Here is a 21,770-nt window from a genome sequence, read left to right as displayed (position 1 = left end):
GTTTGAGGCAAAGGCCTTATGCGGGAAGTGTCTGCTCAACATTGTGAAGGCAGCAGTGTGTTATGTATGCATGGAAATCAACAGAACTGAAAGATTGGGAGATATTTCCACATTATTGCACAATATCAAACAGAGGCTTTCCAAATACCATGATAAAAGAATTATCAGAAATACTCATTAAGTCAGGCAGCATCTGTGAAGATAAATGCAGAGTTATTGTTTAATTATTATTGACCTTTCTTCAGAACTGGGAAAGACTTAGAAAGCAGATGTGTTTGAACATGCACTGTAGAGGGAGGGATGAAAAGAGTAAAGAGGTATCTGTGACAGGTGGAGACCAAGAGAAAAAGTATCAGAAAGATTAATATTGACCAGGAATGGTGCTGGAAGGCAGGCTGAGCTGGTGGAGGTTTAAGTAGAGAGGGATTAATGAAGAGCTTTAAAAAGGTTTTTAAAAAGTGCTAGGACTGAGGTACGTAATTCTGCAGCTTCTACAAGCCTGAAATAAAGGACAATGCTGGAAATGTTCAATGGGTCAAGTACTATACACATAGAGGAAGCAAAACATGAGTTATTTCAAAACTGTACAGGGATAGAGAGCAAAAATTGTAAACACTAGAAACAAAAAAAGAAGAATTCTGGAAGCATTCAGCAGGCCAGGAAGCATTTGTTGTAAGAGAAACATCCTGGGTTGATGCCCCTCACCATAATGGTCAGCTCACCTATATTGTCAACCACCCCACCCCACCACAGAGCCTGCCCACAATGCATCAAGCTTTCCCAACATTCCCTGCTCTAACATCAAAATGGTCAGTCCTGAAAAGGCTGGTTATCTGAATCAATGGTGAGCCCTGAGGGGCAAAGCATGACAAGAATGGAAAATAAAATGTTGTTCCTAACACTTGCATTGGCCTCTGCCACAATATTGTAAGAGGCCAGAGGCAAAGAAATCAGTATGGGAAAGAGATAAATTAAGAGATAAACTTAGAATTAAAGTGGGAAGCAACTAAAAGTCAGAGTCACCCCTGTGGATGTTCAGACATGCTCTGCAACATGACCACCCGATCTGCATTTAGCTTCTCCAATGCAGAGTAGACTACTGGTGCAGCAGACTAAATTGGAAGAGATCAAGGTGAATTGATAATTCAGCTGCAGGAAAGAAAGTGAGAAGCAGTAGGAAAAGAAAGAAAAAGTAGGAAAGAAAGAGATAAAGGGCAAGTGTTACATTTTCAATGGGTGTATCAAAAAGTGTTAAGAGAAAAGGAGCAGGTGTGGGTAAAGATGAAACAGCGAATCAGGAAAGGAATAATCCCCAGAATCCTGAAAGCATTACAATGATAAGAAGACTGGTGGTTGCAACATGCTTTGTGTGGGGGTATTGGGGGGGGGGGGGGGGGGTTGATGCGCTTGTTGCATTTTTGTTAGTCTTTTGTGTGTGGAGGGGGCATTTGGAGGGTGATGTTCCTGTTGCATTTCGTGCAGGGAGAAGAGGTTTGCTGTATCTCTTTGAACTGACTTCCTTTTCTTTGTTTCATGGCTATCTGGAGAAGAAGAATCTCAGAGTTGAATACAGCATACATGTTTTGATAATGAATGAACCTTTGAACAGAGGACAGATTAGAACACTACCAGGCCCTTCAGTCCATGTGTCTATACTGACAATTATGCCATTTAAACTGTATATCTGCCTGCACATGGTCTACATCTCTCCATTCCTTGCTTGTCCATGTGTCTATCTAAAATCTTCTTAAGGATGAGGTAGAGATGAATTATCACTTTCTTCCTCTCTCAGTGAAAATTATAAATTATAAATAATCCTTTGGGTAGATCAATCTTCCTTTGCTTTTAAGGGGTTAGCAGACCATAAAGACCATAAGACTAATAGGCATAGGCATAGGCCCCTTTGTCCCTCGAGTCTGCTCCATCTTTCCATCAGGGCTGATGTATTATCCCTCTCAACTGCATTCTCCTGTCTTCTCTCCTACCGTTTCACACCCTGACTAACCAAGAGCCTATCAATCTCTGTTTTAAATACACACAATGACTTGCCCTCCATGGCCGTCTGTGACAATGAATTCCACATGAATTTCAATGTTTCACTATCCTCCAACTAAAGAAATTCTTTCTTATCTCCATACAAAATGGATGCCCCTCTATTCTGAGGCTGTACCCTCTGATCCTTAGCTTGCTCACTATAAGGAACATTCTCTCCACAGTCATTCTGTTTAGGCCTTTCAATATTAGATAGGTTTCAATGAGATCCCTCCCTCCCCCCTTATTCTTCTAAACTCCAACAAATATAGGCCCAGAGCCATCAATGTTCTTCATTAGTTAACCCTTTCATTCCTGGAATAATTCTTGTGAACCTCTTCTGGACTCTCTCCAATGCCAGCATATCTTTTCTCATATAAGGGGGCCCAAAAATGCTCACAATACTCCAAGTGCAGTCTGATCAGTGCTTTCTAAAGACACAGAATCACATCCTTGCTCTTATATTCTATTCCTCTCAACGTGCCTTCCTTACCACTGACTCAACCAGCAAGTTAACCTTTAGGGAATCCTGCACAAGGACTTCCAAGTCCATTTGCATTGCTGATTTTTAAATTTTCTCCCAGTTTAGAAAATAGTCAGTGCCTTTATTCCTTCTACCAAAAGTGCATGACCATTCACATCCTTACTCTATATTCCATCTGACACGTCTTCGTCCATTCACCCAATCTGTCCAGACATGCTTCCTCAGCACGACCTGCCTCTCCAACTATCTCTGTATCATCTGCAAACTTGGCCACAAACCCATCAATTCTGTCATCTAAATCATTGAAGTATAATGTGAAAAGCAGCAGTCCCAACTCCATTCTCTACAGAACTCCACTTGACACCAACAGCCAACCAGAATAGTCCCCCTTTATTCCGTGCCTTTGCCCCCTGCCAATCAGCCAATCGTCTATCCATGCTAGTATGATTCTTATAATACTATTGGCTTTCATCTTATTAAGCAGCATCATACGCAGCACCTTGTCAAATGCTGCCTGAAAATCTAAGCAAAAAAATCCGCTGACCTTCCATTCTCTATTCCTGCCTGTTATTTCCTCAAAGAATTCCAACAGATTTGTCAGGCAAGATTTCCTCTTTAGAAAACCATGTTGACTGCAGCCTATTTTTATCATGTGCTTCCAAGTACTCCAAAACCTCATCCTTAATATGGACTCCAACATCATTCCAACCACTGAAGTCAGGCTAACTGGCCTATAGTCTCCTTTGTTCTGGCACCTTCTCTTCTTAAAGAGTGGAGTGACCTTTGTAATTTTACAGTCCTCTAGAACCATTCCAGAATCTAGTGATTCTTGACAGATCATTACTAATACCTCCACAATCTCTTCAGCTACCTCTTTTAGAACCCTTGGGTATAGTCCATCTGGTCCAGCTGACTTATCTAGCTTCAGAATCTTCATTTTCACAAGCACTTTCACCTTAGTAATGGTAACTACACTGTTCTGCACCCTGACAGTTTAGAATTTCTGGCATAACTCTAGTGTCTTACACAGTGCAGATTGACTCAAAATACTTATTCAGTTCATCTGCCATTTCTTTATCCCCCATTACTATCTCTCCAGTGCCATTGTCTAGCAATCCACTATCCAATCTCACCCCTCACCAAAAACTTCTGATATCCTCTTTGATATTTTTGGCTAGCTTTCCTTCATATTTCATCATTTCTCTCCTTATGGGTTTATTTGAGTTGCCTTCCATTTGTTTTTAAAAGTGTCCCAATCCTTTAACTTCTGACTAATTTTTGCTATATTATATGTTCTCTCTTTGAGAAGGCGTTTGAAGGGAATTGCCGAGAAATGGTGGAACGGAGGTGAGAGGGACAAAATTTAGAAAGTCTATGTCCATCATACACAAAGCTAAAAATGACAATATTAGAATCACAAGCACAGTTCATCATGTCTGTACTTGTCAAAAAAAGACTTACCCAGCCCAATCCTACTTTCCATTATTTTATCCTAACCCTACAGATCATAGACCCTAATTCTTCAAGTATATATCCAAGTACTGTTTAATTTGATGTTATGGTGTTCACTGAGCTTGATACTCAGCTCACACACAGATGCTTTGTCACCAGACAACGTGACATCCTCTGTGCATAGTTGTTGGTGTTTTTCTCCGGAAGTGCTCACGTTTATATAGCCAACCCAAACTCCCCACCCCACCTGCCCCCATTCACTTGCCTTGGACCTGATTGGCTATCCCTTCAGTTGACCTTTGAATTCTATTGGCTCACATTTCCCTGGCTCTTAGGGATTCGTAGATGGGGTCTATTTTGATATGCTTGCTTATGGAGCTATCAGACGAGAACCATGCTTCAAAAAATATGCGTGCCTGCTTCATGTTTGCCTGCCTCAGAAGCTCCACGGCAACCCAATTATAGAGGTGTCCTTCTCAGTCTTCATGTATCGAGATCAGCAAACGAGGGCCTATGTAAATGTAACCACTCCCAGAGAGAAACGCCAACAACTGTGCACTGAGGATGTCACCTCAACCGGTGATGAAATGTCTGCAAGCTAATCGCCAAGTTCAGTGAACACCTCAGCCCCAGCTACAAATCTTCACCACCATCCTAATTGTTTAAATTTATTTAATCATCTTCCTCTTAAGACCCTGTCACCTTCTGGGTTAAGAGATCTATTCCCTTCTCCCCGTGAATTTTCTCACCATTTATTTGAAATCGATGCCTCGGGGTTCTGATCTTTCTGCCAAGGGGAGTAAATCCTTCAGATTTATTCCACCTAAGTTCCCCATAATTTTAGAGACCACAATTATACACACAATCTTAATTTTTCCAAATATAACAATTCAGGCCTATCCAATATTTTCTCAAAGCTACAATTTTCCCATCCTCACAAATTATTTCTAAATATTGTCAAGCAAAGTAACAGCCTGACTTAAAATGTTATGACCAGACCTTATCCAGTTCTTAAACAATGGCCAGATAAATGTTGCAACTGTTTCCAGCATAATGTGTTTGTTCCCAAATTCTACACCTCAGTTAAATAAACACAGAGCATATAAAATCAGGAATAGGCTATTTGGCTATTCAAGCTGCTCCAGGAAACAACAAATTCATGTCTGATTTTCCAACTTGTTCTCCATGTTCTTGCTCTATCCCCAACCGTTGATTCATCTAATAAGATTTCTGCCTCTATTCTGAACAGAGTCAATGACTGAGCCACTTCAGAGAATTACAATAATATATTGACCACGTCAGGACTGAAGAAATTTCTCCTCACTTCAGTCATATGTGATTGACTCTTTATCTTGAGATTCTAATCATCAGTTTTAGTCTCACTAATGAAGAGAAAACCCTCCCTGTTCCTACTCTCTTGATGGCTCTAAAAACTTTGTTTCAATGATCTTTATCTGGCATCATAATCCAAGAAAATGGAAATCTGAAATCTCAATAACTCATATATGAGAGATATCTTTCCAAGAAGAGCTCTGATGAATATTCATTGCACTCCATCCATAGGGATTGTTTTCTTTAGGTAGCGAAACCAAATGTACACATTGTCTCAGCTTTTGTCTCAATAAGGCCATATATGATGTAGTGAGGATCCCAAAATGAATTATTAACTTGCTCTGCTCAACATAAGGACCTAAGGACTCTAAGGTTCACACATTTTTCAAAATTGTTCCATTTCTTTCATTTGTTATACACTCCTTTTCCTCATTGCATCTCTCAAAGTGAACTGTCTTACAGTTTTCAGGACGGAATTCACTGTCCAAACAATCAGACCATTTATATCTTACTGCAGGCATTAATAATTTAAAAGAAGGAATCAGCTGAGAAGATACTAAAAAAAATCCCTGTAGATATATCAAAAATCAGAAAGGGTGCAGGTGATTTACAAGCAGTTGAACAAGAGCCCTAAGGGCCAATATGAAAAGGCATCTAGGGTAGAATTTGAGAATGTAATCGTTAATATAAAATGAGAAAGCTAACTACAAAAATCAATTGTAAAGAAAGCCTTTTTTTTAAGAAAAAAGAGAAATATGCAGAAGGGAGGTATATAGACATCATTCAGCAGAAGGTAGGAGCTGACGGCAATCAACAAAGGTAGTCCTCCAAGTCCTAGTTCCAGAAAATGTTTGAAGTAGTCGATGGAAAATCAAATAGAACATCCAGTAAAGTCAGAATTGACAACCAAAAACATTTAAAGTTTAAACCTATTCTGCTATTCATGGATACATGGGAAAAAGGAATAGAGAGATGCTATTTGGCCCTTCGTTTGTTCTGGCATCCATTGATTTTGTGACTGATCTACCATCCAAGTATATTTTCTGGGCATCCTTCAATAACTTTGATTAATAAGGCTGTATCAATTTCAGATGTAAAATTGACAACTGATCATATATCAACTGCTGCTTGTAAAATTAAGATTTTGTTTTCATTTGCATTAAGAAATATTTTCCCATTTCTCTCCTGAAAATCATCAATCCATGCCACCTCGTCCTTGAATCCTGAAACAAATATATATATATATTTTTTTTTAAATCAATTTATCCCATTACTTTGTATCTTGAAAATTTTGATGGAGACCAATAAATTTAACAAGTACAGCTCTAATCTAACCATGTAATATAACACAAAATACTGGAAACCCAGAGCAACACACACAAAGTGCTGAAGGAAATCAGGCAGCAACTATGGAAATGAATAAGCAGACAATGTTTGAGCTGAGACCTTTTATCAGAAGTTGGAAAGAAAGAGGAAGAAGCCAGAATAAGAAGGTGGGAGCAGGGAAGGAGTAAAAGCTCGAAGGTGGAAGGTGAAGCCAGGTGGGTGGAGGAGGAAGTAAGAAGCAGGGAGGTGACAGGTAGAAAAGGTAATGGGCTGGAGAAGAACGAGAGTGAAGAATGGGAGAAAGAAAACGAGGGCCACTAGCTAAGGAGAAGAGAAGAGGTGAGAGGTGAGCCAGAGTGAAGTATCTAAGAAGAGGTAAGAGGGAGGTGGAAGAAAAATTGATCCACGGCCTCCTCTACTGCCACGATGAGGCCACTCTCGGGCTGGGAGAGCACTACTTCACTTTCCTTCTGGGAAGCCTCCAACTTGATGCATGAACATTGATTTCTCTAATTTGTAGTAATTTTCCCTCACCCCCTTCCCTTTTCCTCCATACCCCACTCTGCTTCCCCTCTCACCTCTCCTCACCTGCCTATCACCCCAACCTGATGGCCTTCCTCTTCCCTTTTTCCGGTGGTCCACCATCCACTCCTATCAGATTCCTTCTTCTCCAGCCCATTATCTTTCCCACTGTTACTGCCCTGGTTCTTACTTCATCCCCCATCTAGCTTCACCTATCACCTTCCAGCTTATACTCCTTCCCCTCCCCACATCTTCTTACCTTGGTTTCTTCTCCCTTCCCTTCCCATCCTAATGAAGGGTCTTGGCCTAAAATGTTGACTTTTTATTCATTTCCATTGATGCTGCCTGACCCTGTAATTTAACCCTTGGTTCCAGGAATGAATCTGATGAATTATCAGCAATCCCTCCAGCTCCCAAGTTATGCTTTCTTCTTGCTGCTGCCATCAGGAGGAACCTTAGGACTCACACCACCTGGTTCAGGAACAGCTATTACTTCTCAATCAACAGGCTCGTGAACTAGCGGAGAATCTCACCTGATCCTTCAACACCAGCTCCTTAGCAAAGAAAGCCCAACATCGTCTCTACTTTTTGTGAAGGCTGAGGGAAGTTCATCTCCCACCACCCTCCCCCATCCTCACCACATTCTACAGGGGTTGTATTGAGAGCATCCTGAGCAGCTGCATCATTGCCTGTTTTGGAAATTGCACCATCTCAGATCGCAAGTCCCTGCAGGTCAGTTGAGAAGATCATCAGGGTCTCTCGTCCCACCATTACAGACATTTACACCACACGCTGCAAAGCAAACAGCATTATGAAGGATCCCAAGCACCCCTCATACAAACTCTTCACCCTCCTGCCATCAGGGAAAAGGCTCCCAAGCATTCAGGCTCTCACTGTGTAACAGTTTCTTCCCCCAAGCCATCAGACTCCTCAATACCCAGAGTCTGGACTGACACCAACTTACACCCTCTACTGTGCCTATTGTCTTGTCTATTATTTATTGTATCGCCTGCACAGTTTTGTGCACTTTATGCAGTCCTGGTTAGGTCTGTAGTCTAGTGTAGTTTTTTTTCTGTGTTGTTTTTTTATATAGTTTAGTCTAGTTTTTGTACTGTGTCATGTAGCACCATGGTCCTGAAAAACGTTGTCTCATTTTTACTATGTACTGTACCAGCAGTTATGGTTGAAATGACAATAAAAAGTGACTTGACTTGACTAGAGGGGATAACTTCACTTGCCACAACACTGAACTGTTCCCATAACCTATGGACTCAATTTTAAACCCTCATCATCTCACGTTCTTGAGACTTCTGCTTATTTATTTAATATTATTATTTCCCTTTTTCTATTGTAGTTGCACAGTTTATTGTCTTGTTGGTTGTGGTATTTCATTGATTCTATTATGGTTATTGGATTTATTGAATATGCCTGCAAGAAAGTGAATCTCAGGGCTGTATATGGTGACATAGATGTACTTTGATAATAAATTTACTTTGAACGTCTGAACTTTGAATTTACTCCACACTCACTACAAGGCTAATAAATGTTTGTAGGTAAAACAGAAAATACAGGAAACAATCTGCAGGTCAGGCAACACCTGTGAGAAGAGAAACAGAATGATGTTTTCAGGTCATCGCCATTATGTCAGATCTCATCTGGAGAGAAAAGATCACTGATCTCATCAAAGTTTGCAAGATACTTAAAGGAAACTCGTGGGATAAGTAGATTGAAATTATTTCAATTCTTTGGCCTAGTCTGAAAACTGGAGAGAAAATGGGAAATACTATATATTGACATGCAGGTGATGGTATAAGTTTTAATCTCTTATCTTCAGACAGTAATTACAATATATAGCACCCAAAAAATGTGAATTCCGTCCCTGGTTATACATTAAAGAAGGGCCGAGGAAATGGTCTTACAACTATATTGCTCAGACAATAGATACATTTCAAAGAACAAGAATGCTCATGAAATCTGTGCCAAAATGCATTGTTATAGCATATTATATTAAGCGTTACTAACAGTGATGCTATGCCAGGAGTATGACCTGAACTCCCTGCTTTCTCCAATGCTTTATGCAGCAGTGTCAAAAATCTGGCCCAATTCTCATAATGAATTACATCATAGATTGGTTAAGAGGATGCCTGGTACTGGGTCTTCCAGAGAGCACATAGCAACCACACAGCAGATGATGTGGAGAGCCCTGGCTCATATGTTGAATGTGGACTGGCATGTCTGTGCATAACTACATATTAATTAAATAAAAGTATGCACATGGGTAATACCTTTAACTGGTATATACACATTTGTTCAAGTGAAAGAGAGCAATGCGCATGTGGTGACATGCACAGGCAACAGATAGTGCTAAGGGGAGAGGGTCAGTGCTCTAAAAGAAATAGATCCATACATTACACTTCCTCCCCCTTTAGATTAATGCACCATAAAACTATATGTACAAAACATTTAATTTCCCTTTCATAAACCCATATTCCAAATAAACAGTCAAAGTTTTGGGCTGAGACTCTTCGTCAGGACTGAAGAAGGAGGGGACAGGGGCCCTATAAAGAAGGTGGGGGGAGGGTGGAAGGTTCTTTATAGGGCCCCTGCCCCCTCCTTCTTCAGTCCTGATGAAGGGTCTCGGCCCGAAACGTTGACTGGTCATTTCAACGGATGCTGCCCGACCTGCAGAGTTCCTCCAGCGTGTTTGTACGTGTTGATTTGACCACAGCATCTGCAGTGTACTTTGTGTTTCCAAATCAACATACTTCCACAATAACAGTCCATAACTAACTTCACAGTTCTAAAGGTTCTGTCTTTTGGGTGGTGCTCTGTATCTTTCAGGATAGTGCTTTTGGACTTGTGGAGTGGCATCAAGTTTGGCAGGTGTCTTGTCAACGATAACAATCTCGTCGTGCCTCTGGACCTGTGCAGTGGCATGGGGTTTTTGTAGGTGTCTTGTCTAAGACAATGTTCTTGTTTTCCGGTGTCATGTTGCTGTCAGTGACATCAACATCGATAGGTAAGTCTGACAACTGTAATGTATCCATCTTGTTGGATTCATCAGGTGTGGTCTTCAGTTGAGCATCCAATGTCTGGTCCACATGACATCTCCATGTCTGATCTTCAACATCAGTGTACATCAGTGGTCCAGTTCTTGTAGTTATCCTACCAGGTGTCCACTTGGCTTCTCGGTAATCATGCCAAAACACTTCCTGTTCAATCTCAAAGCTCCTTGCTGCTTCACTTAGCAATGGGCTGAACTGTTGATTCTGCACTTTCCACTGTAAATCTGGTTTAGGAAGTCTATGCAAGATCTCAGACTCCTGTCATGAACAGCATTGCAGGTGTTTGATTTGTCATTGCATGAGCAGAGTTCCGATACACAAAAGTGAAGTTGTCTGCCTACTGCTGTCGAGAAATGTCCTCCTTGTCCAGCACTTTAATAGACCTTGAAGGTTTGGATAAAACTTTCATCTCACCCAAACGTTGCTGGGTGGTGAGGAGCTGATTTGAAATGTCCGATGTTATTTTTCTTCATGAACAGTTGGAATTTTTCTGATGTGTACTGTGGTGCATTGTCACTCGCAGTTTGTTCTGGTAGGCCACTTCTGGGGAAGATAACTCTCAGAGTGGGGACAGTCTTTGCTGAGGTGGTTGACTTCATTGTTATGACAATTGGCCACTTCGAATGAGCATGCACAGCAATCAGAAACATAGAGTCCATGGACAGCCAAACAAAGTCAGTATGTATTCTTTGCCATGGTGACGACAGCTACTTCCACCATTAAACCCGTGGGGTGCACTTTGAACTTATTGGCATCCCAAACAGTTCTCAGCCAAGTCTTCAATCTGTCTACCTGCTCCCAGCAATCACAAGTAGCTCTGGACAGGACTCTTCATCCTGACCCAGGTGTCCTTCATGCAAGTTGTCTAATACTCTGGTACGCAGCTTAGAGGGAACCTCAACACAGGATCCACACATCAGCGTTCTTTGACTTACAGATAGCTGGTCTCGTCTTGCTGCAAATTCTGGAAAGACAGAATGGCCAAGAGCTGGCCATCCTTGCATGGCGATTTCTTGTTTCTCTTTGTATTTCAGAATTTGCTACCAGCAACGGGTCCACCAATGTGATGTGGAACACTTTTGCTGGTTCACAGTATGAAGCCTTTTCTTTCTCAGCTGCCAAGAGTGGAAGATGTGACAAGTTGTGTTGTTTGGTACCCTTGCACTCTTTGTCTAAGAGTGGGCTCCTAGGAAAAGTGCCCAACATTGTAACCAAGTAGCTGTCATCACTGGAATTCCCTTCCTTGGATTGAAAATGAACACAAAGGGCTGGTGATCTGTCACTAGCATAAAGTTCTGTCCATAGAAGTAATGGAAGAACTTTTACATTCCCCATACTGGACTAAGGCCCTCTCAGTCGATTTGTGTACAGCTTCGTTCTGCGTCCATCAGGATCTTGAAGCAAACACAATCAAGCATTCAGATCCATCTTTCATGATGTGTGACAAACAGCTCCAATGCCATAAGGGGGCACATCGCACACCAGTCTGATGGGCAGAGATGGGTCATAATGGGTGTGCAGTTCATCGGATGCTATTAGACGCTTCTTTCACATCTTTCTGACCATTCCCAACTTGCTCCTCTCTGTAACAGTGCATTCAATGGATGCAGCAATGCTTGGGAGAGATCGGTGATAGTAGTTTACAAGGCCCAAATATGACCTGAGGTTATGACACATTTTCCAGTTTGGGTGCCCATAGTACTGCTTCAATCTTCTCTTGTGACTTATGTAAGCCATGAGTGTCAATGACACATCCACAATATTTGGTTTAATTCCTGAAACTCACATTTCTCTCTTTTTGCTCGTAGAGCGTACTCACTCAGTCTGGTAAACACTCTACCAAGGTTCTGGAGGTGCTCTTCATCACTTTGGCCAGTCACAATGATGTCAACAAGGTAATAATGTGTTCCTGGGATATCTTGGAGAACTGGTTTATTGCTCTTTGCCATTTTGCTGGAGCTGATGCAACACCAAAGACAAGACAATTAGACTGGAACAGTCCCTCGTGAGTGTTGATTGTGAGGAACTGCCTGCTTGACTCCTCACTCTCCATTTGCAGATAGGCTTGTGACAAATCAATCTTTGAAAACTTCTCCCATCCTGCCAAAGATGTCAATATGTTTCTATTCATGGCAGGGGATACTGCACAGTTCACAGCACAGGGCTGATGATCACCTTGAAATTCCCACATAAATGAACGGCTCTGGACTTCTCCTTCTTGATCATTGGGACAATGGGAATGGACCAATCACTCCATTCAAACTTGGAGAGAATTCCAGCCACCTCCAAACTCTGCATTTCAGCATCCACTTTAGGACATAGTGCGTAGGGCACTGGACATGCTTATGGAATCTCGGTGTTGCTGTTTCATCCAGTTCAATTCTGGCCTTCATGCCTTTGAGTTTACCAATACCCTTCTCAAGCACCTTGTCATTAGCATTACCAGCTGTGCCAATCTTTAGTTAGTCGCACTTTGATTGAGTGCCAGTCTAATTGGATCTTTCTTAACCATTCACATTCAAAAAGCGCTGGCTCTCCACTTTTCAATTCATAAAGCTCTAACAGTTGTGTTTGGCCTCCATATGTCACCCTTACTTTCAGTTTGCCTTTGGGAGACACTTTGTTGCTGGTGTAGGTCTTTAGCATCACCAAGGTCTCTTCTATTGGTAGCTTAGGACACAGCCTGTTGTAGTCAGCCTCTGGAATTATGGACAAAGTCAACCCTCTGTCCAGTTCCATTTTTTAGTTTTACACCAGACATGCCTATTATGATCGATGTAATTTTGTGATTTCTTTCACAAATGCAATTCTAGGCGTCACAGTTCACCTTTGTCAGACTTTGCGTTGTCTGTTTCACATTCAGACATTTTATGCATTTGCTTAGTTTTGTGCATGAAACTCATCAGTCAGCGTGGTTTTTTTCTTTGGTTGTGCTTTGTGTTTGACTTGCACACTCTCTCAATGTGTCCTTGTCTGTGACACTTTCTGCAAACATTTTCCTTGAACCAACAGTCATTTGCATCATGGGAGGATTTGCCAGATCGATAACACTTTTGGCTTTTTGCACCATTCAAGGACATTTTGTGCATTTCACATTCTAACCTGCTTTTCTGTAGTTCTGCTGCAGCCTTTGCTGCAATCTCTAACCATATTGCCATGATCAATGCCCGTTCTAAGCTTAGGTTTCTTTCAGATAGTGGCCTCCTTTGAGTGCTTTGACTATGCATGCCACATACAAACCTGTCACTTAATGCATCAGAAGGTGCATCACTAAAGTACAGTACTGGGAAAGTTTGTGCAGTTCTGCAATGTATTGAGAACTGCTTTTATCTTTTGACTGCTTCGTTATATAAAATCTAAATCTCTCAGTTATTGCCAATGGTCTAGGGCTCAAGTAATTTTGTAAAATTGTAACAAGTTCATCAAACATCTTGCTTGCTGGCTTTGCAGGGGTTACTAATTTGTGTAAGAGACTGTATGCTCTTAGGCCCATTAAGCGAGGAAGTGTAGGGGCTTTCTTTTGCTCCCCGATATTGTTTGAGTTACAATACAGTTCAACCCTCTTGATGTACAACATCCAGTCTTCATTAGCACTATCAAATTCATCAGCTTTCCAGAGTGAAGCCATCATCATATTATTTTCACTTAAAATTCAGCATGCCTTTCACTGTTACTACCCACTGTACCCATGTGTTCAATAGTGTCTGTGACGGCCTTCTTGTGCTGTTTAACTCTTGCTGTTTCGTCCAGTAACTGTGGGTGCAGTTCATGATATTTTCTGACATTCAGATTCGTACTGGTCGCCAATTTGTTGTGTCTGTGCATAACTTTTTATATAGGCATCCGTTAGTCTTGTGAAACCGTGGATTTGCACTTTGGAAGGTTTCCAGGGCGCAGGCCTGGGCAGGGTTGTATGTGAGACTGGCAGTTGCCCATGCTGCAAGCCTTCCCCTCTCCACGCCACCGATGTTGTCCAAGGGAAGGGCAGTAGGACCCATGCAGCTTGGCACCGGTGTCGTCGCAGAGCAATGTGTTGTTAAGTGCCGTGCTCAAGGACACAACGCGCTGCCTCAGCTGAGGCTCGAACCAGTGGCCTTCAGATCACTAGACCGATGCCTTATCCACTAGGCCACGTGCCAACACCACGTGCATAGCTACGTATCAATTAAGTAAAACCACGCATGTGGGTGATGGCTTCAACTGGGGTATTCACATTGCAGTGAGCGAGAAAGAGCAATGTGCACACGTAGACAACGGTGCATAAGCAGACAACAGATCACTTTGTAGTGTTAAGGGGTGTGTTGTTGCTCTAAGAGAAATAGATCCATACATTACATGGACCATTGTTGGCAACTGGCAGCACCTGATCCACATGTTGAAAAATCAGGCAGATGCTATGTTTCTCTCATTACTTGATGAGAAATGTTTCAATTGCATAATGAGGAAGTTAATTAAAAATCTGCTTGCTAAGGGGTTATTGCAGAAGAACAATCAAAATTTAAATTGAAAATTAAAAAAATCAGAATCTCACCAGCGCTGGCTTTAGAACACCTTGACTGCACTTTCCAAGGCCATAGCTCTAACCACCAAGGAAGACAAGGATACAGGAAGACAAACATTTGCTTGCAATCATCTAAGAGAGGATGTGGAGACAGAGAGCGGCCATCTGGACTGTAAGTAACACAGACAATTCAATTTTCTCAGACAGTTGTTTTATTTAGGTTTGTTTGCATGGTTTTGAGGACACAAAGGGGAGTGAAGAGTCATGTTAGGGTTTAAGGAAAGGGATATGGGGAGTTAGAGGTCAGGAGAACAAGGCATTAGGCCCTGATGGAGTACCTGTTAGGGCACTGAAAACCTGTGCCAACCAATTGGCAGGAGTATTCAAAGACAACTTCAATCTCTCACTGCTGGAGTTGGAAGTTCCCACCTGCTTCAAAACTGTGACAATCATACCAGTGCCCAAGAAGAACTGGATGGGTTGGCTCATTGACTGTCACCCAGCTCTATTATGATAAAGTACTTTGAGAGACTGGTCATGTCTAGAATCAACTGTTGCCTAAGCAAGGACATGAGCCTGCTGGAAATTTTCCTGTCGCCACAATAGGTCTACAGTGGATGCCATCTCACTGCCTCTCCACTTAGCCTTGGACCACCAGTACAGAAACAATATCAATGTCAGGTTGCTCTTTATTGCTTACAGCTCGGCATTCAACACAGTCAACAAGCTCCAAAACCTGGGCTTATGTACCTCCCTCCGCAACTGGATCCTTGACTTCCTCACTGGGAGACCACTGTCCGTGCAGATCGGAAATAACAACTCCGTCTTGCTGACCATCAACACTGGCACACCTCAAGGATGCAAGCTTAGCCCACTGCTCGACTCTCTCTACACCCAGCTGCAGCAAGAATTTATGCACACCACAACATCAATAATACTGTTGTCAATCATTAATGCAAACTAACAAGATTAAATGACACAAAGCCAATAAATTATTAAGATTAGTGGTGGATTCTGTGTGAATTTACTTCATAACAATGCACTTTAAACGGCTCATGTAATATTATTGAAATTATCATAAAAACATATTAGAATAAAAGGAAGCTTTTGATCTCTTGAATAATACAGCATTTCATTCAGATTAATTTTTCCTATCTTCTCATTAAAGTTGATGTACCAATAGATTGTTTTTATCTTCATGTTATATTTTAATCCTGCTGAATACACTAGTCATTCATATTCCCTTGTTGAATGTAGGATTCAGTTTTTTTCAGATATTGTCTTGTAATGCTTGGTGGAAATGACACGCCATCTATTGCCCTGAATCTTCCTGTAATATCATGTACAGCTTAACGTTTCTCCTTCTTCTTGTGCACATAACTCGTACCACATTCTCTAAGGATGTGAGAAAATTCATTAGGTTTTACACACACTTATGATTATTCAGATCAACTGAATACTGATCTGCCAGTTGTACAGCATGTCTTCATTTAAGCTGCTAAATTTGCAACTTTCTTTTCTCATTTATAAGATGTGAGTACTGTTAGAATTAAATACCCATCCTGATGTCCTTCACTGGAGGGCAGCTAGCTGCCTTTTTGAACTGCATGCCTGAGATGTTTTGGTCAAGGTTCTCTCATTGCTGAGCGGGCTATTCCAGGGCTTAAACTCTAAAGTTCAGTCTTTTTCATGCCTTTAAGCAGGGGGTCTGTAGACCCCAGCTTGGGAACCCTTGCTCTAGAGTAATGAAGGAACAGCTGGTTGGTTTATAAATCTTGTCCTGTGATGATAAAAGCCATAGGTTTAGGAAATGCAGATGCTGCAGTCTCGATGAGTTGCTGCATCCTGTAGATATTACATTACGCAGCCTCATCCACGCCAGATAAAGTACAGCCCTACAAAATGGACTTGTTAGTCAAGCAGCTTGGACAAAGCTGAGCTTCTTGGTTGATAGAGGTTCATCGTTGAAGCAAGTGAGAAATATTCCATCATACTCCTGGCTTGTGCTGGGCAGTGAGAAGATCGATGATCTACCCTAGGATATTCTGATCTGATTTGGTCTTATTTGGACTTACTTCCCAAAGATCATGTTGTTAGTGGAGGTGGATGAAACAGCAGAAAATGGCAGTTCTTGGACACCATCCTGAAGAACATCTGCTTCTCCGAATTGAGACAAGGGATGATCTCAACCGTCTTCCTTTGTGGTGAATCTGACTTCAGTCAAGGATGTACGGCACAGAACAGGCCCTTTGACCCAAGTTGTCCATGCCAACAGTGATGCCTCTATAATGCTCTATTAGGTCTGTATTATTTGACTCCTCTCTTATCCAAACAACTATTAACCATTATAATTGTATCTGCTTCTAGCACTTTCTCTGGCAGATCAAACCACTACCTTCTGAATGAAAAAATTCTCCTTTAAATTTCTTCCCACTCATTTTGAACCTATGCCTGATTGTCTATTTCTCCAGGTTAGTGGATTTAAGCTATTTCCCTCATATTCTTATATTGTAGGCATCCATTAGTCTCGATAGACCATAGATTTGTACCTTGGAAAATTTCCAGGGCGCAAGCCTGGAAACTTTTTTTTTATGGAAACTTTTTTTTTTGGAAGACCGGCAGTTGCCCAAGCTGCAAGTCTCCCTCTCCACACCACCGATGTTGTCCAAGGGAAGGGCATTAGGACCCATACAGCTTGGCACTGGTGTCGTTGCAGAGCAGTGTGTGCTTAAGTGCCTTGTTCAAGGACACACATGCGAGCCTGAGTCAAGGCTCGAACTAGTGACCTTCAGATAACTGGATGAACGTCTTAACAACTTGGCCATGTGTTATGCCCCTGAAAGACGGGGAGAGATAATCAAAACCAGTGAGTGTATCGTCCAGATAAGGAACGCAGATGTCATCCCAAAGCCCTTCCAAACATTCCTCCATACAACGTTGGAAGGCCGCAGGGGCATTCATGAGGCCGAAAAGGATACGAATCCATTCATAAAGCCCCCACGGGGTAACAAAAGCTGTCAGCGGTCTGCTCTCTTCTGACATGAATCCCTGGTGGTAAGCTTTTCCCTGATCGAGGAGGGAAAACCAGCAGTTAACACCCAATCTGTCCATGATGTCTTGGACATGAGGCATATGTTAATGGTCAGGATGAGTCTTCCTGTTCAGGTCTCTCTAATCTATGCACAACCAGAGGGTGCCATCTTTTTTTCTAACGCACACAACTGGGGAGGAGTATGAGGAGTTTGACTTCCTGACCCAGCCCTGCGCTATCAGATCGTGGAGGTAACCCTTCATTTCCTGGTACAGGGGGCCTGGCACTGATATATATGTGCGTTTGACTTGTTCGGTGCCTTTGAGCGAAATAGTCATATGCAAGTTTTCAATGCAGCCAATATCATTGTCTGATCTTCAGAAGGAATGACACTCTTCTCTAAGCATCTGTCTCACTACCGCTCTCTGATCCTCACTGAAGTGACTCAGATCTACAGGTGGGTCCCACTGTTCACTGGCACGACCTGAGGGTCTCATGCTGGTGTGGCTCACTGTGGCTGGTGTTGCAACTTTCTCAGAAATCAGGGCGGGCAGAACCGTCATAATAGTTTGTACTGTGCCAATTAAAGTGCGCCCCGGCAGAACAATGTCATGGCCAGTTGGGTTAGAAACATCAACTGTGATGACTGGGAGTACACCCTTCCTGACTCTGACTGGTGTGTCATACAACTCAAGACCACCTGGCCACTGCAGGTTCAGGTCTGGCTAGAATAACATGTTCACGTCCTCCTTAAAAGGCTGTGCAGCTACACGACAGTTAAATTGAATAGTACTGTGTTTTGAGACTGCAGCCTCTTCTTCCTTCATTTTCACTGCATACTCATCTTCTTGCTCTGCACCAGCAGCCTGGGTAAAAGCTCTCACCTTGTTTCCTTTGAGACCTGGGAAAGCTTTCCTCACCGTGCTGTGCTGTTTAGTCTTCTCGGTCTTGGTCAGGACGTGCTCAATAACATTGAAGCCAACGATGGGATGAGACAGGTGCCAGCCTTTTGTTACAAGCACTGGATTGGTCAGTTCTTCTGCTTGGTCAGGTTCAGAGGCTAGCCGGAAAGCCGTTTCAATCCATCCCATGTTCGGCATTTCAGTTCAAATCATCACACGAGGCAAGGATCTCAGAGACACCTCTCAGCCTTGTGGTTGGCAAGTATTCCTCTTTCCACCTTTCATCGGTTATCGACACTTGAGAGCCTGTGTCCCATAAAGCTTGCAGTTGGTAACGCTCGACAATACACTGCCTGCCAACGAGTGAGGTGACTTTGTGGGGGTGGACAACCTTCTCTTCACAGGATGACCATTGTTTCCGTTTGTCAGCTAAGTCTATACTGCCACAATTTGCACGTTTCTGGGACTGTTTGCTAGTCACGGTTAACAGCCGTCCCATGGTGGTAACCATTCCCTGTTTAGCGGAGCCTCTCTTGACGGTCTGATTCCTCTAATTTTGTAGCCGGCTTGAAAATGTTCTCCACTTCCACATCGGTAGCAGTGCAGACAGCGTCCATTTGCTCCCGTCTGCTGGCAGACATAACATCTCCGTGGAGCATGGACAGAGCGGTTAGTGTACTGATTAGGTCCATACTGAGGCTATATTGGAGCAGGTGCTTGCGGCTGACTGTAGCTGTTGTAATACTGCTGCGGTGAAGCAGGTGGCTGAGGGTCTCTATCAGGCCTGACTGCAGGTGGGGCACAGGGCTGTTCCTGAAACCTCGTCTGTTGTAGAGTCTCTTTAATCTGAGCTATCTCTGCACTGAGACCTTTTAAAGAAGCTACACCTGTCTTAAGCTCTTGTATCTCCGTTAACAGTTCAGGGAATCCTGTGTTTTGTATTCCTTCACCCGGCACTTAGCAGGTGGCCGATCCCCTGACTGCACTACGCTTACACTTGTTGCTGACTGTGGGGTGTTAAACTTCTTTTTGTTTCTTCTTTTGGCCTCATTAGCGCAGGCGATGTTTAACCCCTCTAACAGAAGCTCATTGGAGGTCTCAGTATCGAGGAGGAGAGGCTGCATGTCTACCCTGATACTGTCATTCTGGAGACCAGTAAGTAACGTGTGTAAGCACAGGCGCTGGACTCAAGCTGGATCATACCCAAGTCCTGATTCTGACTCTTGGGAAGCAAACAGCACTTTCTGCCTCAAATCTAGAACCCGCATGAGGACACTCTGAGGGGTTTCTCTGCTGTTCTGTGCTTCAGAAGCTAGCTGCTCGTAAAGCTCTGTGGCGCTCTTTTCTTGGAAGTGGGAGCGCAGGATGCGTTGGAGCATGGGGAGAGTCAGGTTGGGTTTTCCCTCCAAATAGCTGCATAACTGGGAGCCTGGAGAAATGGCTCCAACTACCGCACCTACTATTTCAACTTCAGGATAACCTCAGTTCAGTCCATTCTCAACCTGCTGAGCAAAGCTGGAGAATGTCAGTTTATCCTTTTGGCCTGGTTCGCCTATTTGGCCAGAGATTTTGAAACCTTTGCGCCAGCATGGGCTTGGCTGCTGCGGCTGAGGGCCGCCTGCTGACTTGCGGGCTCACGGTGGTTCGAGACTGGTACTGAGACTCATGAACAGCAGCATTAACGGGGTGAACTGCTCACCTTCCCCAGCTGGAGCTGCTCCATTATCTGTACCCTTGGTCAAGTCTGCAATTTTCTCTTTCAGCCGCAACAGTTCTGACCTGCCGTTATCGTCTAACTCTGCCACTTCTTCTCTTTCAAGGAATTTCATTACATGAGTCACTAGTGATATGCGGGACTTTCCTTCAACAGCTGTTCTTCACTCGCCTGATAAGTCGAGAAAATCACAAACTTCGAGTAAATTGTCTCTAGTCATGGTACGTAACCCTCCTACTACCGCTTCCTGTAGTTCTTCCAAGGCCGACATGTTGACAGGACAGGAGAAACTTACTGTGCAGGAGTTGGCTCTGAACTGGATGTCCCCGATGATCTCTGACTGGCCTCAGGTGACGTGTACTCCACCACCAGGGTCCAGCTCTCCTCGAACAGCAGCGCCTTTTCTCATTACAGCACGCCTGAGTTGTATTGTGGGGAGAACTTGTCTGCTGCAGGTTGTGAACACCGGACATCTGAAGCGCCATCTCGGTGGTGCCTCCATAATGTTACACCCCTGAAAGATGGGGAGAGATAATCACAACAAAGACGTGATGTGGTTTCCTCGTTGAGAATTTACTCAAGTCAACAAAATATACACAAATTACAAAAAAACAGATCTTCACAACAGATTGGTCACAACAGAATACATACCCTCTGTAAATTACAGCAGTATTTCCCTGAGACATCATTCACATTTTCTCTACTGTTACTGGTGCATAATATATAGCATTAGCTCAGTAAACTCTCACAACTTAAAGTTACTAAATAAATAATACACAAACAACGGTGCAAAATGCATTTACATAGGTACACATGTAAACTCACAAAGCAGCAAAACACGTGATATCGGTACACAGAATGGCGGCAGCTCCACTCACACACACGCTTTAATATACTCGGCAAACATTACTCTTACTTAGTCGCATGTTACATAACACTCTCTTGGCCCTTTACACATATTAGGAATTCATTATGACCCCTTTAACAGCGTAAATTACCGACAACATACCTGAAAAACGGGGAGAGATAATCACGACAGAGACGTGATGTGGTTTCCTCATTGAGAATTTACTCAAGCGAAGAAAGTACTGCGACGTCCACTGGGTATGTGGGTGGAGACAGAAGCAATCGACCTCTGGCTAGCAGATCAAGGCTACTCTGCAGATCACTGATAATACTATCAGAGCTTAACTTTATACAATAAAGAATGAAAGAAACAATGAAATGAATTAAATACCTGTTAGTATTTTAGCTCTTTTTGACACGTGTTTTCACTGGTTTTAAACAATTTTTGAACTTAACAAATCTTTAGTGTCTTATCCTTTGACTTGTCACACACACGCCAACACATTCTCATTGTATTCTTATGTATTCTTTATGTATTGTTACTCTACTTCCTATGTTCTACAG

The 21,770-nt window shown here is 42.7% G+C and overlaps 1 long non-coding RNA gene across 2 annotated transcripts in view; it reads right to left on the bottom strand.

Moving 5' to 3' along the window:
• Nucleotides 1–21,426, bottom strand: part of LOC132398627 (uncharacterized) — a 43,000-nt gene extending 21,574 nt beyond the window's left edge. Inside the window, exon 1 of one of the 2 annotated variants that reach the window (XR_009513729.1) lies at nt 21,370–21,426. This is a non-coding gene — a long non-coding RNA (uncharacterized LOC132398627). Of the gene's footprint in view, nt 1–20,655; nt 20,925–21,369 lie in introns of those variants that run through there. The other variant, XR_009513728.1, reaches the window with a different exon arrangement.
• Between the last annotated feature and the right edge of the window lie 344 nt (nt 21,427–21,770).

Source organism: Hypanus sabinus, chromosome 8 (genome assembly GCF_030144855.1).
Source record: "Hypanus sabinus isolate sHypSab1 chromosome 8, sHypSab1.hap1, whole genome shotgun sequence".
Classification (NCBI taxonomy): domain Eukaryota; kingdom Metazoa; phylum Chordata; class Chondrichthyes; order Myliobatiformes; family Dasyatidae; genus Hypanus; species Hypanus sabinus.
Note: the sequence above shows the minus strand (reverse complement) of the source record. Positions and strands in the feature narration are given on the sequence as shown.